Source organism: Scomber scombrus, chromosome 9, assembly GCF_963691925.1.
Source record: "Scomber scombrus chromosome 9, fScoSco1.1, whole genome shotgun sequence".
Lineage (NCBI taxonomy): Eukaryota > Metazoa > Chordata > Actinopteri > Scombriformes > Scombridae > Scomber > Scomber scombrus.
In genome coordinates this window covers 26,582,711-26,600,210 of record NC_084978.1, presented here as the reverse complement: position 1 = coordinate 26,600,210, position 17,500 = coordinate 26,582,711, and the positions used below count along the sequence as shown (strand labels likewise).

Here is a 17,500-nt window from a genome sequence, read left to right as displayed (position 1 = left end):
GATTGATCTAACAGTGGTTTCTGGGGAAAAAGGCGCACCGGGCCAAATTCTGCCACCTCCAAACGCTTTTCTTGTGCATGCTTTGGCTCGTTGGTCTAGGGGTATGATTCTCGCTTTGGGTGCAAGAGGTCCCGGGTTCAAATCCCGGACGAGCCCTCAGGTCAGGAACGTAGCTCCTTCCATTCAGTTGTCTCACTAACTTTGGAACTGTTGTGAAGCTAAGCAATCCTGACAAGGTGTTGATAGTTCAACCAGTTCACCTACATGTTGAAGGAAAGACTCCTTGTCCAGTCTCCTCTCACAATGCTTAAGGATCTCGTAAGGCAGAGGCATCCAAAGTTTGTGGACCATGGAAGTCCTGGACATTTTTTTGAGTTCCAGACAATTATTACAAAGCCAGATCCAACACGGAAGACATAAAAGAGTCAAAGTAAAACCCACAGGTGGAATAATGCGGTCAAGCTAGATGCAGACGTGAATAGCATTCACCGGAGGGGGAAATCCCAAATGTCATGTTTTCTGTGGCTCGTTGGTCTAGGGGTATGATTCTCGCTTAGGGTGCGAGAGGTCCCGGGTTCAAATCCCGGACGAGCCCCGTTGGTAAGACCGTGCCTCCCGCTTCTTTATTAATTTTGCAAGTTCGAAACCTTTAGGAACTGTTGGAAAGCTATGACATATTAAAAGGGAAGTGAGAAACAAACTGCTGTAACTAGACCAGAAGTTATCAGTTGAGATATTTGGGAGGTATGCCCAGTGTGTCCAGTCTGGATGACAATGAAGTAGAAGTTGCTGCAACCTGATGTGGAAAGCAAAGACAAGTGGACGGATGGATTGATCTAACAGTGGTTTCTGGGGAAAAAGGCGCACCAGGCCAAATTCTCGCACCTCCAAACGCTTTTCTTGTGTATGCTGTGGCTCGTTGGTCTAGGGGTATGATTCTCGCTTTGGGTGCGAGAGGTCCCGGGTTCAAATCCCGGACGAGCCCTCAGGTCAGGAACGTAGCTCCTTCCATTTAGTTGTCTCACTAACTTTGGAACTGTTGTGAAGCTAAGCAATCCTGACAAGGTGTTGATAGTTCAACCAGTTCACCTACATGTTGAAGGAAAGACTCCTTGTCCAGTCTCCTCTCACAATGCTTAAGGATCTCGTAAGGCAGAGGCATCCAAAGTTTGTGGACCATGGAAGTCCTGGACATTTTTTTGAGTTCCAGACAATTATTACAAAGCCAGATCCAACACGGAAGACATAAAAGAGTCAAAGTAAAACCCACAGGTGGAATAATGCGGTCAAGCTAGATGCAGACGTGAATAGCATTCACCGGAGGGGGAAATCCCAAATGTCATGTTTTTTGTGGCTCGTTGGTCTAGGGGTATGATTCTCGCTTAGGGTGCGAGAGGTCCCGGGTTCAAATCCCGGACGAGCCCCGTTGGTAAGACCGTGCCTCCCGCTTCTTTATTAATTTTGCAAGTTCGAAACCTTTAGGAACTGTTGGAAAGCTATGACATATTAAAAGGGAAGTGAGAAACAAACTGCTGTAACTAGACCAGAAGTTATCAGTTGAGATATTTGGGAGGTATGCCCAGTGTGTCCAGTCTGGATGACAATGAAGTAGAAGTTGCTGCAACCTGATGTGGAAAGCAAAGACAAGTGGACGGATGGATTGATCTAACAGTGGTTTCTGGGGAAAAAGGCGCACCAGGCCAAATTCTCGCACCTCCAAACGCTTTTCTTGTGCATGCTGTGGCTCGTTGGTCTAGGGGTATGATTCTCGCTTTGGGTGCGAGAGGTCCCGGGTTCAAATCCCGGACGAGCCCTCAGGTCAGGAACGTAGCTCCTTCCATTCAGTTGTCTCACTAACTTTGGAACTGTTGTGAAGCTAAGCAATCCTGACAAGGTGTTGATAGTTCAACCAGTTCACCTACATGTTGAAGGAAAGACTCCTTGTCCAGTCTCCTCTCACAATGCTTAAGGATCTCGTAAGGCATCCAAAGTTTGTGGACCATGGAAGTCCTGGACATTTTTTTGAGTTCCAGACAATTATTACAAAGCCAGATCCAACACGGAAGACATAAAAGAGTCAAAGTAAAACCCACAGGTGGAATAATGCGGTCAAGCTAGATGCAGACGTGAATAGCATTCACCGGAGGGGGAAATCCCAAATGTCATGTTTTTTGTGGCTCGTTGGTCTAGGGGTATGATTCTCGCTTAGGGTGCGAGAGGTCCTGGGTTCAAATCCCGGACGAGCCCCGTTGGTAAGACCGTGCCTCCCGCTTCTTTATTAATTTTGCAAGTTCGAAACCTTTAGGAACTGTTGGAAAGCTATGACATATTAAAAGGGAAGTGAGAAACAAACTGCTGTAACTAGACCAGAAGTTATCAGTTGAGATATTTGGGAGGTATGCCCAGTGTGTCCAGTCTGGATGACAATGAAGTAGAAGTTGCTGCAACCTGATGTGGAAAGCAAAGACAAGTGGACGGATGGATTGATCTAACAGTGGTTTCTGGGGAAAAAGGCGCACCGGGCCAAATTCTGCCACCTCCAAACGCTTTTCTTGTGCATGCTGTGGCTCGTTGGTCTAGGGGTATGATTCTCGCTTTGGGTGCGAGAGGTCCCGGGTTCAAATCCCGGACGAGCCCTCAGGTCAGGAACGTAGCTCCTTCCATTCAGTTGTCTCACTAACTTCGGAACTGTTGTGAAGCTAAGCAATCCTGACAAGGTGTTGATAGTTCAACCAGTTCACCTACATGTTGAAGGAAAGACTCCTTGTCCAGTCTCCTCTCACAATGCTTAAGGATCTCGTAAGGCATCCAAAGTTTGTGGACCATGGAAGTCCTGGACATTTTTTTGAGTTCCAGACAATTATTACAAAGCCAGATCCAACACGGAAGACATAAAAGAGTCAAAGTAAAACCCACAGGTGGAATAATGCGGTCAAGCTAGATGCAGACGTGAATAGCATTCACCGGAGGGGGAAATCCCAAATGTCATGTTTTCTGTGGCTCGTTGGTCTAGGGGTATGATTCTCGCTTAGGGTGCGAGAGGTCCCGGGTTCAAATCCCGGACGAGCCCCGTTGGTAAGACCGTGCCTCCCGCTTCTTTATTAATTTTGCAAGTTCGAAACCTTTAGGAACTGTTGGAAAGCTATGACATATTAAAAGGGAAGTGAGAAACAAACTGCTGTAACTAGACCAGAAGTTATCAGTTGAGATATTTGGGAGGTATGCCCAGTGTGTCCAGTCTGGATGACAATGAAGTAGAAGTTGCTGCAACCTGATGTGGAAAGCAAAGACAAGTGGACGGATGGATTGATCTAACAGTGGTTTCTGGGGAAAAAGGCGCACCAGGCCAAATTCTCGCACCTCCAAACGCTTTTCTTGTGTATGCTGTGGCTCGTTGGTCTAGGGGTATGATTCTCGCTTTGGGTGCGAGAGGTCCCGGGTTCAAATCCCGGACGAGCCCTCAGGTCAGGAACGTAGCTCCTTCCATTTAGTTGTCTCACTAACTTTGGAACTGTTGTGAAGCTAAGCAATCCTGACAAGGTGTTGATAGTTCAACCAGTTCACCTACATGTTGAAGGAAAGACTCCTTGTCCAGTCTCCTCTCACAATGCTTAAGGATCTCGTAAGGCAGAGGCATCCAAAGTTTGTGGACCATGGAAGTCCTGGACATTTTTTTGAGTTCCAGACAATTATTACAAAGCCAGATCCAACACGGAAGACATAAAAGAGTCAAAGTAAAACCCACACGTGGAATAATGCGGTCAAGCTAGATGCAGACGTGAATAGCATTCACCGGAGGGGGAAATCCCAAATGTCATGTTTTTTGTGGCTCGTTGGTCTAGGGGTATGATTCTCGCTTAGGGTGCGAGAGGTCCCGGGTTCAAATCCCGGACGAGCCCCGTTGGTAAGACCGTGCCTCCCGCTTCTTTATTAATTTTGCAAGTTCGAAACCTTTAGGAACTGTTGGAAAGCTATGACATATTAAAAGGGAAGTGAGAAACAAACTGCTGTAACTAGACCAGAAGTTATCAGTTGAGATATTTGGGAGGTATGCCCAGTGTGTCCAGTCTGGATGACAATGAAGTAGAAGTTGCTGCAACCTGATGTGGAAAGCAAAGACAAGTGGACGGATGGATTGATCTAACAGTGGTTTCTGGGGAAAAAGGCGCACCAGGCCAAATTCTCGCACCTCCAAACGCTTTTCTTGTGCATGCTGTGGCTCGTTGGTCTAGGGGTATGATTCTCGCTTTGGGTGCGAGAGGTCCCGGGTTCAAATCCCGGACGAGCCCTCAGGTCAGGAACGTAGCTCCTTCCATTCAGTTGTCTCACTAACTTTGGAACTGTTGTGAAGCTAAGCAATCCTGACAAGGTGTTGATAGTTCAACCAGTTCACCTACATGTTGAAGGAAAGACTCCTTGTCCAGTCTCCTCTCACAATGCTTAAGGATCTCGTAAGGCAGAGGCATCCAAAGTTTGTGGACCATGGAAGTCCTGGACATTTTTTTGAGTTCCAGACAATTATTACAAAGCCAGATCCAACACGGAAGACATAAAAGAGTCAAAGTAAAACCCACAGGTGGAATAATGCGGTCAAGCTAGATGCAGACGTGAATAGCATTCACCGGAGGGGGAAATCCCAAATGTCATGTTTTTTGTGGCTCGTTGGTCTAGGGGTATGATTCTCGCTTAGGGTGCGAGAGGTCCCGGGTTCAAATCCCGGACGAGCCCCGTTGGTAAGACCGTGCCTCCCGCTTCTTTATTCATTTTGCAACTTCGAAACCTTTAGGAACTGTTGGAAAGCTATGACATATTAATGGGGAAGTGAGCAACTAACTGCTGTAACTAGACCAGAAGTTATCAGTTGAGATATTTGGGAGGTATGCCCAGTGTGTCCAGTCTGACAATGAAGTAGAAGTTGCTGCAACCTGATGTGGAAAGCAAATACAAGTGGACGGATGGATTGATCTAACAGTGGTTTCTGGGGAAAAAGGCGCACCGGGCCAAATTCTGCCACCTCCAAACGCTTTTCTTGTGCATGCTTTGGCTCGTTGGTCTAGGGGTATGATTCTCGCTTTGGGTGCAAGAGGTCCCGGGTTCAAATCCCGGACGAGCCCTCAGGTCAGGAACGTAGCTCCTTCCATTCAGTTGTCTCACTAACTTTGGAACTGTTGTGAAGCTAAGCAATCCTGACAAGGTGTTGATAGTTCAACCAGTTCACCTACATGTTGAAGGAAAGACTCCTTGTCCAGTCTCCTCTCACAATGCTTAAGGATCTCGTAAGGCAGAGGCATCCAAAGTTTGTGGACCATGGAAGTCCTGGACATTTTTTTGAGTTCCAGACAATTATTACAAAGCCAGATCCAACACGGAAGACATAAAAGAGTCAAAGTAAAACCCACAGGTGGAATAATGCGGTCAAGCTAGATGCAGACGTGAATAGCATTCACCGGAGGGGGAAATCCCAAATGTCATGTTTTTTGTGGCTCGTTGGTCTAGGGGTATGATTCTCGCTTAGGGTGCGAGAGGTCCCGGGTTCAAATCCCGGACGAGCCCCGTTGGTAAGACCGTGCCTCCCGCTTCTTTATTAATTTTGCAACTTCGAAACCTTTAGGAACTGTTGGAAAGCTATGACATATTAATGGGGAAGTGAGCAACTAACTGCTGTAACTAGACCAGAAGTTATCAGTTGAGATATTTGGGAGGTATGCCCAGTGTGTCCAGTCTGACAATGAAGTAGAAGTTGCTGCAACCTGATGTGGAAAGCAAATACAAGTGGACGGATGGATTGATCTAACAGTGGTTTCTGGGGAAAAAGGCGCACCGGGCCAAATTCTGCCACCTCCAAACGCTTTTCTTGTGCATGCTTTGGCTCGTTGGTCTAGGGGTATGATTCTCGCTTTGGGTGCAAGAGGTCCCGGGTTCAAATCCCGGACGAGCCCTCAGGTCAGGAACGTAGCTCCTTCCATTCAGTTGTCTCACTAACTTTGGAACTGTTGTGAAGCTAAGCAATCCTGACAAGGTGTTGATAGTTCAACCAGTTCACCTACATGTTGAAGGAAAGACTCCTTGTCCAGTCTCCTCTCACAATGCTTAAGGATCTCGTAAGGCAGAGGCATCCAAAGTTTGTGGACCATGGAAGTCCTGGACATTTTTTTGAGTTCCAGACAATTATTACAAAGCCAGATCCAACACGGAAGACATAAAAGAGTCAAAGTAAAACCCACAGGTGGAATAATGCGGTCAAGCTAGATGCAGACGTGAATAGCATTCACCGGAGGGGGAAATCCCAAATGTCATGTTTTCTGTGGCTCGTTGGTCTAGGGGTATGATTCTCGCTTAGGGTGCGAGAGGTCCCGGGTTCAAATCCCGGACGAGCCCCGTTGGTAAGACCGTGCCTCCCGCTTCTTTATTAATTTTGCAAGTTCGAAACCTTTAGGAACTGTTGGAAAGCTATGACATATTAAAAGGGAAGTGAGAAACAAACTGCTGTAACTAGACCAGAAGTTATCAGTTGAGATATTTGGGAGGTATGCCCAGTGTGTCCAGTCTGGATGACAATGAAGTAGAAGTTGCTGCAACCTGATGTGGAAAGCAAAGACAAGTGGACGGATGGATTGATCTAACAGTGGTTTCTGGGGAAAAAGGCGCACCAGGCCAAATTCTCGCACCTCCAAACGCTTTTCTTGTGTATGCTGTGGCTCGTTGGTCTAGGGGTATGATTCTCGCTTTGGGTGCGAGAGGTCCCGGGTTCAAATCCCGGACGAGCCCTCAGGTCAGGAACGTAGCTCCTTCCATTTAGTTGTCTCACTAACTTTGGAACTGTTGTGAAGCTAAGCAATCCTGACAAGGTGTTGATAGTTCAACCAGTTCACCTACATGTTGAAGGAAAGACTCCTTGTCCAGTCTCCTCTCACAATGCTTAAGGATCTCGTAAGGCAGAGGCATCCAAAGTTTGTGGACCATGGAAGTCCTGGACATTTTTTTGAGTTCCAGACAATTATTACAAAGCCAGATCCAACACGGAAGACATAAAAGAGTCAAAGTAAAACCCACAGGTGGAATAATGCGGTCAAGCTAGATGCAGACGTGAATAGCATTCACCGGAGGGGGAAATCCCAAATGTCATGTTTTTTGTGGCTCGTTGGTCTAGGGGTATGATTCTCGCTTAGGGTGCGAGAGGTCCCGGGTTCAAATCCCGGACGAGCCCCGTTGGTAAGACCGTGCCTCCCGCTTCTTTATTAATTTTGCAAGTTCGAAACCTTTAGGAACTGTTGGAAAGCTATGACATATTAAAAGGGAAGTGAGAAACAAACTGCTGTAACTAGACCAGAAGTTATCAGTTGAGATATTTGGGAGGTATGCCCAGTGTGTCCAGTCTGGATGACAATGAAGTAGAAGTTGCTGCAACCTGATGTGGAAAGCAAAGACAAGTGGACGGATGGATTGATCTAACAGTGGTTTCTGGGGAAAAAGGCGCACCAGGCCAAATTCTCGCACCTCCAAACGCTTTTCTTGTGCATGCTGTGGCTCGTTGGTCTAGGGGTATGATTCTCGCTTTGGGTGCGAGAGGTCCCGGGTTCAAATCCCGGACGAGCCCTCAGGTCAGGAACGTAGCTCCTTCCATTCAGTTGTCTCACTAACTTTGGAACTGTTGTGAAGCTAAGCAATCCTGACAAGGTGTTGATAGTTCAACCAGTTCACCTACATGTTGAAGGAAAGACTCCTTGTCCAGTCTCCTCTCACAATGCTTAAGGATCTCGTAAGGCATCCAAAGTTTGTGGACCATGGAAGTCCTGGACATTTTTTTGAGTTCCAGACAATTATTACAAAGCCAGATCCAACACGGAAGACATAAAAGAGTCAAAGTAAAACCCACAGGTGGAATAATGCGGTCAAGCTAGATGCAGACGTGAATAGCATTCACCGGAGGGGGAAATCCCAAATGTCATGTTTTTTGTGGCTCGTTGGTCTAGGGGTATGATTCTCGCTTAGGGTGCGAGAGGTCCTGGGTTCAAATCCCGGACGAGCCCCGTTGGTAAGACCGTGCCTCCCGCTTCTTTATTAATTTTGCAAGTTCGAAACCTTTAGGAACTGTTGGAAAGCTATGACATATTAAAAGGGAAGTGAGAAACAAACTGCTGTAACTAGACCAGAAGTTATCAGTTGAGATATTTGGGAGGTATGCCCAGTGTGTCCAGTCTGGATGACAATGAAGTAGAAGTTGCTGCAACCTGATGTGGAAAGCAAAGACAAGTGGACGGATGGATTGATCTAACAGTGGTTTCTGGGGAAAAAGGCGCACCAGGCCAAATTCTCGCACCTCCAAACGCTTTTCTTGTGCATGCTGTGGCTCGTTGGTCTAGGGGTATGATTCTCGCTTTGGGTGCGAGAGGTCCCGGGTTCAAATCCCGGACGAGCCCTCAGGTCAGGAACGTAGCTCCTTCCATTCAGTTGTCTCACTAACTTCGGAACTGTTGTGAAGCTAAGCAATCCTGACAAGGTGTTGATAGTTCAACCAGTTCACCTACATGTTGAAGGAAAGACTCCTTGTCCAGTCTCCTCTCACAATGCTTAAGGATCTCGTAAGGCATCCAAAGTTTGTGGACCATGGAAGTCCTGGACATTTTTTTGAGTTCCAGACAATTATTACAAAGCCAGATCCAACACGGAAGACATAAAAGAGTCAAAGTAAAACCCACAGGTGGAATAATGCGGTCAAGCTAGATGCAGACGTGAATAGCATTCACCGGAGGGGGAAATCCCAAATGTCATGTTTTCTGTGGCTCGTTGGTCTAGGGGTATGATTCTCGCTTAGGGTGCGAGAGGTCCCGGGTTCAAATCCCGGACGAGCCCCGTTGGTAAGACCGTGCCTCCCGCTTCTTTATTAATTTTGCAAGTTCGAAACCTTTAGGAACTGTTGGAAAGCTATGACATATTAAAAGGGAAGTGAGAAACAAACTGCTGTAACTAGACCAGAAGTTATCAGTTGAGATATTTGGGAGGTATGCCCAGTGTGTCCAGTCTGGATGACAATGAAGTAGAAGTTGCTGCAACCTGATGTGGAAAGCAAAGACAAGTGGACGGATGGATTGATCTAACAGTGGTTTCTGGGGAAAAAGGCGCACCAGGCCAAATTCTCGCACCTCCAAACGCTTTTCTTGTGTATGCTGTGGCTCGTTGGTCTAGGGGTATGATTCTCGCTTTGGGTGCGAGAGGTCCCGGGTTCAAATCCCGGACGAGCCCTCAGGTCAGGAACGTAGCTCCTTCCATTTAGTTGTCTCACTAACTTTGGAACTGTTGTGAAGCTAAGCAATCCTGACAAGGTGTTGATAGTTCAACCAGTTCACCTACATGTTGAAGGAAAGACTCCTTGTCCAGTCTCCTCTCACAATGCTTAAGGATCTCGTAAGGCAGAGGCATCCAAAGTTTGTGGACCATGGAAGTCCTGGACATTTTTTTGAGTTCCAGACAATTATTACAAAGCCAGATCCAACACGGAAGACATAAAAGAGTCAAAGTAAAACCCACACGTGGAATAATGCGGTCAAGCTAGATGCAGACGTGAATAGCATTCACCGGAGGGGGAAATCCCAAATGTCATGTTTTTTGTGGCTCGTTGGTCTAGGGGTATGATTCTCGCTTAGGGTGCGAGAGGTCCCGGGTTCAAATCCCGGACGAGCCCCGTTGGTAAGACCGTGCCTCCCGCTTCTTTATTAATTTTGCAAGTTCGAAACCTTTAGGAACTGTTGGAAAGCTATGACATATTAAAAGGGAAGTGAGAAACAAACTGCTGTAACTAGACCAGAAGTTATCAGTTGAGATATTTGGGAGGTATGCCCAGTGTGTCCAGTCTGGATGACAATGAAGTAGAAGTTGCTGCAACCTGATGTGGAAAGCAAAGACAAGTGGACGGATGGATTGATCTAACAGTGGTTTCTGGGGAAAAAGGCGCACCAGGCCAAATTCTCGCACCTCCAAACGCTTTTCTTGTGCATGCTGTGGCTCGTTGGTCTAGGGGTATGATTCTCGCTTTGGGTGCGAGAGGTCCCGGGTTCAAATCCCGGACGAGCCCTCAGGTCAGGAACGTAGCTCCTTCCATTCAGTTGTCTCACTAACTTTGGAACTGTTGTGAAGCTAAGCAATCCTGACAAGGTGTTGATAGTTCAACCAGTTCACCTACATGTTGAAGGAAAGACTCCTTGTCCAGTCTTCTCTCACAATGCTTAAGGATCTCGTAAGGCAGAGGCATCGGAAGTTTGTGGACCATGGAAATTATCGACATTTTTTTGAGTTCCAGACAATTATTACAAAGCCAGATCCAACACGGAAGACATAAAAGAGTCAAAGTAAAACCCACAGGTGGAATAATGCGGTCAAGCTAGATGCAGACGTGAATAGCATTCACCGGAGGGGGAAATCCCAAATGTCATGTTTTTTGTGGCTCGTTGGTCTAGGGGTATGATTCTCGCTTAGGGTGCGAGAGGTCCCGGGTTCAAATCCCGGACGAGCCCCGTTGGTAAGACCGTGCCTCCCGCTTCTTTATTAATTTTGCAAGTTCGAAACCTTTAGGAACTGTTGGAAAGCTATGACATATTAAAAGGGAAGTGAGAAACAAACTGCTGTAACTAGACCAGAAGTTATCAGTTGAGATATTTGGGAGGTATGCCCAGTGTGTCCAGTCTGGATGACAATGAAGTAGAAGTTGCTGCAACCTGATGTGGAAAGCAAAGACAAGTGGACGGATGGATTGATCTAACAGTGGTTTCTGGGGAAAAAGGCGCACCAGGCCAAATTCTCGCACCTCCAAACGCTTTTCTTGTGCATGCTGTGGCTCGTTGGTCTAGGGGTATGATTCTCGCTTTGGGTGCGAGAGGTCCCGGGTTCAAATCCCGGACGAGCCCTCAGGTCAGGAACGTAGCTCCTTCCATTCAGTTGTCTCACTAACTTTGGAACTGTTGTGAAGCTAAGCAATCCTGACAAGGTGTTGATAGTTCAACCAGTTCACCTACATGTTGAAGGAAAGACTCCTTGTCCAGTCTTCTCTCACAATGCTTAAGGATCTCGTAAGGCAGAGGCATCGGAAGTTTGTGGACCATGGAAATTATCAACATTTTTTTGAGTTCCAGACAATTATTACAAAGCCAGATCCAACACGGAAGACATAAAAGAGTCAAAGTAAAACCCACAGGTGGAATAATGCGGTCAAGCTAGATGCAGACGTGAATAGCATTCTCCGGAGGGGGAAAATCCCAAATGTCATGTTTTTTGTGGCTCGTTGGTCTAGGGGTATGATTCTCGCTTAGGGTGCGAGAGGTCCCGGGTTCAAATCCCGGACGAGCCCCGTTGGTAAGACCGTGCCTCCCGCTTCTTTATTAATTTTGCAACTTCGAAACCTTTAGGAACTGTTGGAAAGCTATGACATATTAAAAGGGAAGTGAGAAACAAACTGCTGTAACTAGACCAGAAGTTATCAGTTGAGATATTTGGGAGGTGTGCCCAGTGTGTCCAGTCTGACAATGAAGTAGAAGTTGCTGCAACCTGATGTGGAAAGCAAATACAAGTGGACGGATGGATTGATCTAACAGTGGTTTCTGGGGAAAAAGGCGCACCGGGCCAAATTCTGCCACCTCCAAACGCTTTTCTTGTGCATGCTATGGCTCGTTGGTCTAGGGGTATGATTCTCGCTTTGGGTGCGAGAGGTCCCGGGTTCAAATCCCGGACGAGCCCTCAGGTCAGGAACGTAGCTCCTTCCATTCAGTTGTCTCACTAACTTTGGAACTGTTGTGAAGCTAAGCAATCCTGACAAGGTGTTGATAGTTCAACCAGTTCACCTACATGTTGAAGGAAAGACTCCTTGTCCAGTCTCCTCTCACAATGCTTAAGGATCTCGTAAGGCAGAGGCATCGGAAGTTTGTGGACCATGGAAATTATCGACATTTTTTTGAGTTCCAGACAATTATTACAAAGCCAGATCCAACACGGAAGACATAAAAGAGTCAAAGTAAAACCCACAGGTGGAATAATGCGGTCAAGCTAGATGCAGACGTGAATAGCATTCACCGGAGGGGGAAATCCCAAATGTCATGTTTTTTGTGGCTCGTTGGTCTAGGGGTATGATTCTCGCTTAGGGTGCGAGAGGTCCCGGGTTCAAATCCCGGACGAGCCCCGTTGGTAAGACCGTGCCTCCCGCTTCTTTATTAATTTTGCAACTTCGAAACCTTTAGGAACTGTTGGAAAGCTATGACATATTAAAAGGGAAGTGAGAAACAAACTGCTGTAACTAGACCAGAAGTTATCAGTTGAGATATTTGGGAGGTATGCCCAGTGTGTCCAGTCTGGATGACAATGAAGTAGAAGTTGCTGCAACCTGATGTGGAAAGCAAAGACAAGTGGACGGATGGATTGATCTAACAGTGGTTTCTGGGGAAAAAGGCGCACCAGGCCAAATTCTCGCACCTCCAAACGCTTTTCTTGTGCATGCTGTGGCTCGTTGGTCTAGGGGTATGATTCTCGCTTTGGGTGCGAGAGGTCCCGGGTTCAAATCCCGGACGAGCCCTCAGGTCAGGAACGTAGCTCCTTCCATTCAGTTGTCTCACTAACTTTGGAACTGTTGTGAAGCTAAGCAATCCTGACAAGGTGTTGATAGTTCAACCAGTTCACCTACATGTTGAAGGAAAGACTCCTTGTCCAGTCTCCTCTCACAATGCTTAAGGATCTCGTAAGGCATCCAAAGTTTGTGGACCATGGAAGTCCTGGACATTTTTTTGAGTTCCAGACAATTATTACAAAGCCAGATCCAACACGGAAGACATAAAAGAGTCAAAGTAAAACCCACAGGTGGAATAATGCGGTCAAGCTAGATGCAGACGTGAATAGCATTCACCGGAGGGGGAAATCCCAAATGTCATGTTTTTTGTGGCTCGTTGGTCTAGGGGTATGATTCTCGCTTAGGGTGCGAGAGGTCCTGGGTTCAAATCCCGGACGAGCCCCGTTGGTAAGACCGTGCCTCCCGCTTCTTTATTAATTTTGCAAGTTCGAAACCTTTAGGAACTGTTGGAAAGCTATGACATATTAAAAGGGAAGTGAGAAACAAACTGCTGTAACTAGACCAGAAGTTATCAGTTGAGATATTTGGGAGGTATGCCCAGTGTGTCCAGTCTGGATGACAATGAAGTAGAAGTTGCTGCAACCTGATGTGGAAAGCAAAGACAAGTGGACGGATGGATTGATCTAACAGTGGTTTCTGGGGAAAAAGGCGCACCAGGCCAAATTCTCGCACCTCCAAACGCTTTTCTTGTGCATGCTGTGGCTCGTTGGTCTAGGGGTATGATTCTCGCTTTGGGTGCGAGAGGTCCCGGGTTCAAATCCCGGACGAGCCCTCAGGTCAGGAACGTAGCTCCTTCCATTCAGTTGTCTCACTAACTTTGGAACTGTTGTGAAGCTAAGCAATCCTGACAAGGTGTTGATAGTTCAACCAGTTCACCTACATGTTGAAGGAAAGACTCCTTGTCCAGTCTCCTCTCACAATGCTTAAGGATCTCGTAAGGCATCCAAAGTTTGTGGACCATGGAAGTCCTGGACATTTTTTTGAGTTCCAGACAATTATTACAAAGCCAGATCCAACACGGAAGACATAAAAGAGTCAAAGTAAAACCCACAGGTGGAATAATGCGGTCAAGCTAGATGCAGACGTGAATAGCATTCACCGGAGGGGGAAATCCCAAATGTCATGTTTTTTGTGGCTCGTTGGTCTAGGGGTATGATTCTCGCTTAGGGTGCGAGAGGTCCCGGGTTCAAATCCCGGACGAGCCCCGTTGGTAAGACCGTGCCTCCCGCTTCTTTATTAATTTTGCAAGTTCGAAACCTTTAGGAACTGTTGGAAAGCTATGACATATTAAAAGGGAAGTGAGAAACAAACTGCTGTAACTAGACCAGAAGTTATCAGTTGAGATATTTGGGAGGTATGCCCAGTGTGTCCAGTCTGGATGACAATGAAGTAGAAGTTGCTGCAACCTGATGTGGAAAGCAAAGACAAGTGGACGGATGGATTGATCTAACAGTGGTTTCTGGGGAAAAAGGCGCACCGGGCCAAATTCTCGCACCTCCAAACGCTTTTCTTGTGCATGCTGTGGCTCGTTGGTCTAGGGGTATGATTCTCGCTTTGGGTGCGAGAGGTCCCGGGTTCAAATCCCGGACGAGCCCTCAGGTCAGGAACGTAGCTCCTTCCATTCAGTTGTCTCACTAACTTTGGAACTGTTGTGAAGCTAAGCAATCCTGACAAGGTGTTGATAGTTCAACCAGTTCACCTACATGTTGAAGGAAAGACTCCTTGTCCAGTCTTCTCTCACAATGCTTAAGGATCTCGTAAGGCAGAGGCATCGGAAGTTTGTGGACCATGGAAATTATCGACATTTTTTTGAGTTCCAGACAATTATTACAAAGCCAGATCCAACACGGAAGACATAAAAGAGTCAAAGTAAAACCCACAGGTGGAATAATGCGGTCAAGCTAGATGCAGACGTGAATAGCATTCACCGGAGGGGGAAAATCCCAAATGTCATGTTTTTTGTGGCTCGTTGGTCTAGGGGTATGATTCTCGCTTAGGGTGCGAGAGGTCCCGGGTTCAAATCCCGGACGAGCCCCGTTGGTAAGACCGTGCCTCCCGCTTCTTTATTAATTTTGCAACTTCGAAACCTTTAGGAACTGTTGGAAAGCTATGACATATTAAAAGGGAAGTGAGAAACAAACTGCTGTAACTAGACCAGAAGTTATCAGTTGAGATATTTGGGAGGTGTGCCCAGTGTGTCCAGTCTGACAATGAAGTAGAAGTTGCTGCAACCTGATGTGGAAAGCAAATACAAGTGGACGGATGGATTGATCTAACAGTGGTTTCTGGGGAAAAAGGCGCACCGGGCCAAATTCTGCCACCTCCAAACGCTTTTCTTGTGCATGCTATGGCTCGTTGGTCTAGGGGTATGATTCTCGCTTTGGGTGCGAGAGGTCCCGGGTTCAAATCCCGGACGAGCCCTCAGGTCAGGAACGTAGCTCCTTCCATTCAGTTGTCTCACTAACTTTGGAACTGTTGTGAAGCTAAGCAATCCTGACAAGGTGTTGATAGTTCAACCAGTTCACCTACATGTTGAAGGAAAGACTCCTTGTCCAGTCTCCTCTCACAATGCTTAAGGATCTCGTAAGGCAGAGGCATCGGAAGTTTGTGGACCATGGAAATTATCAACATTTTTTTGAGTTCCAGACAATTATTACAAAGCCAGATCCAACACGGAAGACATAAAAGAGTCAAAGTAAAACCCACAGGTGGAATAATGCGGTCAAGCTAGATGCAGACGTGAATAGCATTCACCGGAGGGGGAAATCCCAAATGTCATGTTTTTTGTGGCTCGTTGGTCTAGGGGTATGATTCTCGCTTAGGGTGCGAGAGGTCCCGGGTTCAAATCCCGGACGAGCCCCGTTGGTAAGACCGTGCCTCCCGCTTCTTTATTAATTTTGCAAGTTCGAAACCTTTAGGAACTGTTGGAAAGCTATGACATATTAAAAGGGAAGTGAGAAACAAACTGCTGTAACTAGACCAGAAGTTATCAGTTGAGATATTTGGGAGGTATGCCCAGTGTGTCCAGTCTGGATGACAATGAAGTAGAAGTTGCTGCAACCTGATGTGGAAAGCAAAGACAAGTGGACGGATGGATTGATCTAACAGTGGTTTCTGGGGAAAAAGGCGCACCAGGCCAAATTATCGCACCTCCAAACGCTTTTCTTGTGCATGCTGTGGCTCGTTGGTCTAGGGGTATGATTCTCGCTTTGGGTGCGAGAGGTCCCGGGTTCAAATCCCGGACGAGCCCTCAGGTCAGGAACGTAGCTCCTTCCATTCAGTTGTCTCACTAACTTTGGAACTGTTGTGAAGCTAAGCAATCCTGACAAGGTGTTGATAGTTCAACCAGTTCACCTACATGTTGAAGGAAAGACTCCTTGTCCAGTCTTCTCTCACAATGCTTAAGGATCTCGTAAGGCAGAGGCATCGGAAGTTTGTGGACCATGGAAATTATCGACATTTTTTTGAGTTCCAGACAATTATTACAAAGCCAGATCCAACACGGAAGACATAAAAGAGTCAAAGTAAAACCCACAGGTGGAATAATGCGGTCAAGCTAGATGCAGACGTGAATAGCATTCACCGGAGGGGGAAAATCCCAAATGTCATGTTTTTTGTGGCTCGTTGGTCTAGGGGTATGATTCTCGCTTAGGGTGCGAGAGGTCCCGGGTTCAAATCCCGGACGAGCCCCGTTGGTAAGACCGTGCCTCCCGCTTCTTTATTAATTTTGCAACTTCGAAACCTTTAGGAACTGTTGGAAAGCTATGACATATTAAAAGGGAAGTGAGAAACAAACTGCTGTAACTAGACCAGAAGTTATCAGTTGAGATATTTGGGAGGTGTGCCCAGTGTGTCCAGTCTGACAATGAAGTAGAAGTTGCTGCAACCTGATGTGGAAAGCAAATACAAGTGGACGGATGGATTGATCTAACAGTGGTTTCTGGGGAAAAAGGCGCACCGGGCCAAATTCTGCCACCTCCAAACGCTTTTCTTGTGCATGCTATGGCTCGTTGGTCTAGGGGTATGATTCTCGCTTTGGGTGCGAGAGGTCCCGGGTTCAAATCCCGGACGAGCCCTCAGGTCAGGAACGTAGCTCCTTCCATTCAGTTGTCTCACTAACTTTGGAACTGTTGTGAAGCTAAGCAATCCTGACAAGGTGTTGATAGTTCAACCAGTTCACCTACATGTTGAAGGAAAGACTCCTTGTCCAGTCTCCTCTCACAATGCTTAAGGATCTCGTAAGGCAGAGGCATCGGAAGTTTGTGGACCATGGAAATTATCGACATTTTTTTGAGTTCCAGACAATTATTACAAAGCCAGATCCAACACGGAAGACATAAAAGAGTCAAAGTAAAACCCACAGGTGGAATAATGCGGTCAAGCTAGATGCAGACGTGAATAGCATTCACCGGAGGGGGAAATCCCAAATGTCATGTTTTTTGTGGCTCGTTGGTCTAGGGGTATGATTCTCGCTTAGGGTGCGAGAGGTCCCGGGTTCAAATCCTGGACGAGCCCCGTTGGTAAGACCGTGCCTCCCGCTTCTTTATTAATTTTGCAACTTCGAAACCTTTAGGAACTGTTGGAAAGCTATGACATATTAAAAGGGAAGTGAGAAACAAACTGCTGTAACTAGACCAGAAGTTATCAGTTGAGATATTTGGGAGGTATGCCCAGTGTGTCCAGTCTGGATGACAATGAAGTAGAAGTTGCTGCAACCTGATGTGGAAAGCAAAGACAAGTGGACGGATGGATTGATCTAACAGTGGTTTCTGGGGAAAAAGGCGCACCAGGCCAAATTCTCGCACCTCCAAACGCTTTTCTTGTGCATGCTGTGGCTCGTTGGTCTAGGGGTATGATTCTCGCTTTGGGTGCGAGAGGTCCCGGGTTCAAATC

The 17,500-nt window shown here is 46.8% G+C and overlaps 39 non-coding genes across 39 annotated transcripts in view; all 39 read left to right on the top strand.

Moving 5' to 3' along the window:
- The first annotated feature begins 84 nt into the window (after nt 1-84).
- On the top strand, nt 85-156 carry trnap-ugg (transfer RNA proline (anticodon UGG)). The gene has a single exon. It is a non-coding gene; the product is annotated as a tRNA-Pro (tRNA).
- A 367-nt stretch (nt 157-523) lies between these two features.
- trnap-agg (transfer RNA proline (anticodon AGG)) lies at nt 524-595 on the top strand. The gene has a single exon. It is a non-coding gene; the product is annotated as a tRNA-Pro (tRNA).
- A 318-nt stretch (nt 596-913) lies between these two features.
- On the top strand, nt 914-985 carry trnap-ugg (transfer RNA proline (anticodon UGG)). The gene has a single exon. It is a non-coding gene; the product is annotated as a tRNA-Pro (tRNA).
- Nucleotides 986-1,352: 367 nt separating this feature from the next.
- trnap-agg (transfer RNA proline (anticodon AGG)) lies at nt 1,353-1,424 on the top strand. Its single transcript has one exon. It is a non-coding gene; the product is annotated as a tRNA-Pro (tRNA).
- A 318-nt stretch (nt 1,425-1,742) lies between these two features.
- Nucleotides 1,743-1,814, top strand: trnap-ugg (transfer RNA proline (anticodon UGG)). The gene has a single exon. It is a non-coding gene; the product is annotated as a tRNA-Pro (tRNA).
- A 751-nt stretch (nt 1,815-2,565) lies between these two features.
- On the top strand, nt 2,566-2,637 carry trnap-ugg (transfer RNA proline (anticodon UGG)). The gene has a single exon. It is a non-coding gene; the product is annotated as a tRNA-Pro (tRNA).
- A 361-nt stretch (nt 2,638-2,998) lies between these two features.
- On the top strand, nt 2,999-3,070 carry trnap-agg (transfer RNA proline (anticodon AGG)). The gene has a single exon. It is a non-coding gene; the product is annotated as a tRNA-Pro (tRNA).
- A 318-nt stretch (nt 3,071-3,388) lies between these two features.
- Nucleotides 3,389-3,460, top strand: trnap-ugg (transfer RNA proline (anticodon UGG)). Its single transcript has one exon. It is a non-coding gene; the product is annotated as a tRNA-Pro (tRNA).
- Nucleotides 3,461-3,827: 367 nt separating this feature from the next.
- Nucleotides 3,828-3,899, top strand: trnap-agg (transfer RNA proline (anticodon AGG)). The gene has a single exon. It is a non-coding gene; the product is annotated as a tRNA-Pro (tRNA).
- A 318-nt stretch (nt 3,900-4,217) lies between these two features.
- trnap-ugg (transfer RNA proline (anticodon UGG)) lies at nt 4,218-4,289 on the top strand. Its single transcript has one exon. It is a non-coding gene; the product is annotated as a tRNA-Pro (tRNA).
- A 367-nt stretch (nt 4,290-4,656) lies between these two features.
- On the top strand, nt 4,657-4,728 carry trnap-agg (transfer RNA proline (anticodon AGG)). The gene has a single exon. It is a non-coding gene; the product is annotated as a tRNA-Pro (tRNA).
- A 314-nt stretch (nt 4,729-5,042) lies between these two features.
- On the top strand, nt 5,043-5,114 carry trnap-ugg (transfer RNA proline (anticodon UGG)). Its single transcript has one exon. It is a non-coding gene; the product is annotated as a tRNA-Pro (tRNA).
- A 367-nt stretch (nt 5,115-5,481) lies between these two features.
- Nucleotides 5,482-5,553, top strand: trnap-agg (transfer RNA proline (anticodon AGG)). The gene has a single exon. It is a non-coding gene; the product is annotated as a tRNA-Pro (tRNA).
- Nucleotides 5,554-5,867: 314 nt separating this feature from the next.
- trnap-ugg (transfer RNA proline (anticodon UGG)) lies at nt 5,868-5,939 on the top strand. The gene has a single exon. It is a non-coding gene; the product is annotated as a tRNA-Pro (tRNA).
- Nucleotides 5,940-6,306: 367 nt separating this feature from the next.
- On the top strand, nt 6,307-6,378 carry trnap-agg (transfer RNA proline (anticodon AGG)). Its single transcript has one exon. It is a non-coding gene; the product is annotated as a tRNA-Pro (tRNA).
- Nucleotides 6,379-6,696: 318 nt separating this feature from the next.
- Nucleotides 6,697-6,768, top strand: trnap-ugg (transfer RNA proline (anticodon UGG)). The gene has a single exon. It is a non-coding gene; the product is annotated as a tRNA-Pro (tRNA).
- A 367-nt stretch (nt 6,769-7,135) lies between these two features.
- Nucleotides 7,136-7,207, top strand: trnap-agg (transfer RNA proline (anticodon AGG)). Its single transcript has one exon. It is a non-coding gene; the product is annotated as a tRNA-Pro (tRNA).
- A 318-nt stretch (nt 7,208-7,525) lies between these two features.
- trnap-ugg (transfer RNA proline (anticodon UGG)) lies at nt 7,526-7,597 on the top strand. The gene has a single exon. It is a non-coding gene; the product is annotated as a tRNA-Pro (tRNA).
- A 751-nt stretch (nt 7,598-8,348) lies between these two features.
- trnap-ugg (transfer RNA proline (anticodon UGG)) lies at nt 8,349-8,420 on the top strand. The gene has a single exon. It is a non-coding gene; the product is annotated as a tRNA-Pro (tRNA).
- A 361-nt stretch (nt 8,421-8,781) lies between these two features.
- trnap-agg (transfer RNA proline (anticodon AGG)) lies at nt 8,782-8,853 on the top strand. Its single transcript has one exon. It is a non-coding gene; the product is annotated as a tRNA-Pro (tRNA).
- Nucleotides 8,854-9,171: 318 nt separating this feature from the next.
- Nucleotides 9,172-9,243, top strand: trnap-ugg (transfer RNA proline (anticodon UGG)). The gene has a single exon. It is a non-coding gene; the product is annotated as a tRNA-Pro (tRNA).
- A 367-nt stretch (nt 9,244-9,610) lies between these two features.
- Nucleotides 9,611-9,682, top strand: trnap-agg (transfer RNA proline (anticodon AGG)). Its single transcript has one exon. It is a non-coding gene; the product is annotated as a tRNA-Pro (tRNA).
- A 318-nt stretch (nt 9,683-10,000) lies between these two features.
- On the top strand, nt 10,001-10,072 carry trnap-ugg (transfer RNA proline (anticodon UGG)). Its single transcript has one exon. It is a non-coding gene; the product is annotated as a tRNA-Pro (tRNA).
- Nucleotides 10,073-10,439: 367 nt separating this feature from the next.
- Nucleotides 10,440-10,511, top strand: trnap-agg (transfer RNA proline (anticodon AGG)). The gene has a single exon. It is a non-coding gene; the product is annotated as a tRNA-Pro (tRNA).
- Nucleotides 10,512-10,829: 318 nt separating this feature from the next.
- Nucleotides 10,830-10,901, top strand: trnap-ugg (transfer RNA proline (anticodon UGG)). The gene has a single exon. It is a non-coding gene; the product is annotated as a tRNA-Pro (tRNA).
- Nucleotides 10,902-11,269: 368 nt separating this feature from the next.
- On the top strand, nt 11,270-11,341 carry trnap-agg (transfer RNA proline (anticodon AGG)). The gene has a single exon. It is a non-coding gene; the product is annotated as a tRNA-Pro (tRNA).
- A 314-nt stretch (nt 11,342-11,655) lies between these two features.
- On the top strand, nt 11,656-11,727 carry trnap-ugg (transfer RNA proline (anticodon UGG)). Its single transcript has one exon. It is a non-coding gene; the product is annotated as a tRNA-Pro (tRNA).
- A 367-nt stretch (nt 11,728-12,094) lies between these two features.
- trnap-agg (transfer RNA proline (anticodon AGG)) lies at nt 12,095-12,166 on the top strand. Its single transcript has one exon. It is a non-coding gene; the product is annotated as a tRNA-Pro (tRNA).
- A 318-nt stretch (nt 12,167-12,484) lies between these two features.
- trnap-ugg (transfer RNA proline (anticodon UGG)) lies at nt 12,485-12,556 on the top strand. The gene has a single exon. It is a non-coding gene; the product is annotated as a tRNA-Pro (tRNA).
- A 751-nt stretch (nt 12,557-13,307) lies between these two features.
- trnap-ugg (transfer RNA proline (anticodon UGG)) lies at nt 13,308-13,379 on the top strand. Its single transcript has one exon. It is a non-coding gene; the product is annotated as a tRNA-Pro (tRNA).
- A 361-nt stretch (nt 13,380-13,740) lies between these two features.
- On the top strand, nt 13,741-13,812 carry trnap-agg (transfer RNA proline (anticodon AGG)). The gene has a single exon. It is a non-coding gene; the product is annotated as a tRNA-Pro (tRNA).
- A 318-nt stretch (nt 13,813-14,130) lies between these two features.
- On the top strand, nt 14,131-14,202 carry trnap-ugg (transfer RNA proline (anticodon UGG)). Its single transcript has one exon. It is a non-coding gene; the product is annotated as a tRNA-Pro (tRNA).
- A 368-nt stretch (nt 14,203-14,570) lies between these two features.
- On the top strand, nt 14,571-14,642 carry trnap-agg (transfer RNA proline (anticodon AGG)). Its single transcript has one exon. It is a non-coding gene; the product is annotated as a tRNA-Pro (tRNA).
- Nucleotides 14,643-14,956: 314 nt separating this feature from the next.
- trnap-ugg (transfer RNA proline (anticodon UGG)) lies at nt 14,957-15,028 on the top strand. Its single transcript has one exon. It is a non-coding gene; the product is annotated as a tRNA-Pro (tRNA).
- Nucleotides 15,029-15,395: 367 nt separating this feature from the next.
- Nucleotides 15,396-15,467, top strand: trnap-agg (transfer RNA proline (anticodon AGG)). The gene has a single exon. It is a non-coding gene; the product is annotated as a tRNA-Pro (tRNA).
- A 318-nt stretch (nt 15,468-15,785) lies between these two features.
- trnap-ugg (transfer RNA proline (anticodon UGG)) lies at nt 15,786-15,857 on the top strand. Its single transcript has one exon. It is a non-coding gene; the product is annotated as a tRNA-Pro (tRNA).
- A 368-nt stretch (nt 15,858-16,225) lies between these two features.
- Nucleotides 16,226-16,297, top strand: trnap-agg (transfer RNA proline (anticodon AGG)). Its single transcript has one exon. It is a non-coding gene; the product is annotated as a tRNA-Pro (tRNA).
- Nucleotides 16,298-16,611: 314 nt separating this feature from the next.
- trnap-ugg (transfer RNA proline (anticodon UGG)) lies at nt 16,612-16,683 on the top strand. Its single transcript has one exon. It is a non-coding gene; the product is annotated as a tRNA-Pro (tRNA).
- Nucleotides 16,684-17,440: 757 nt separating this feature from the next.
- Nucleotides 17,441-17,500, top strand: part of trnap-ugg (transfer RNA proline (anticodon UGG)) — a 72-nt gene continuing 12 nt past the window's right edge. Inside the window, exon 1 of the tRNA in view lies at nt 17,441-17,500. This exon is cut by the window's right edge and continues 12 nt beyond it. This is a non-coding gene — a tRNA (tRNA-Pro).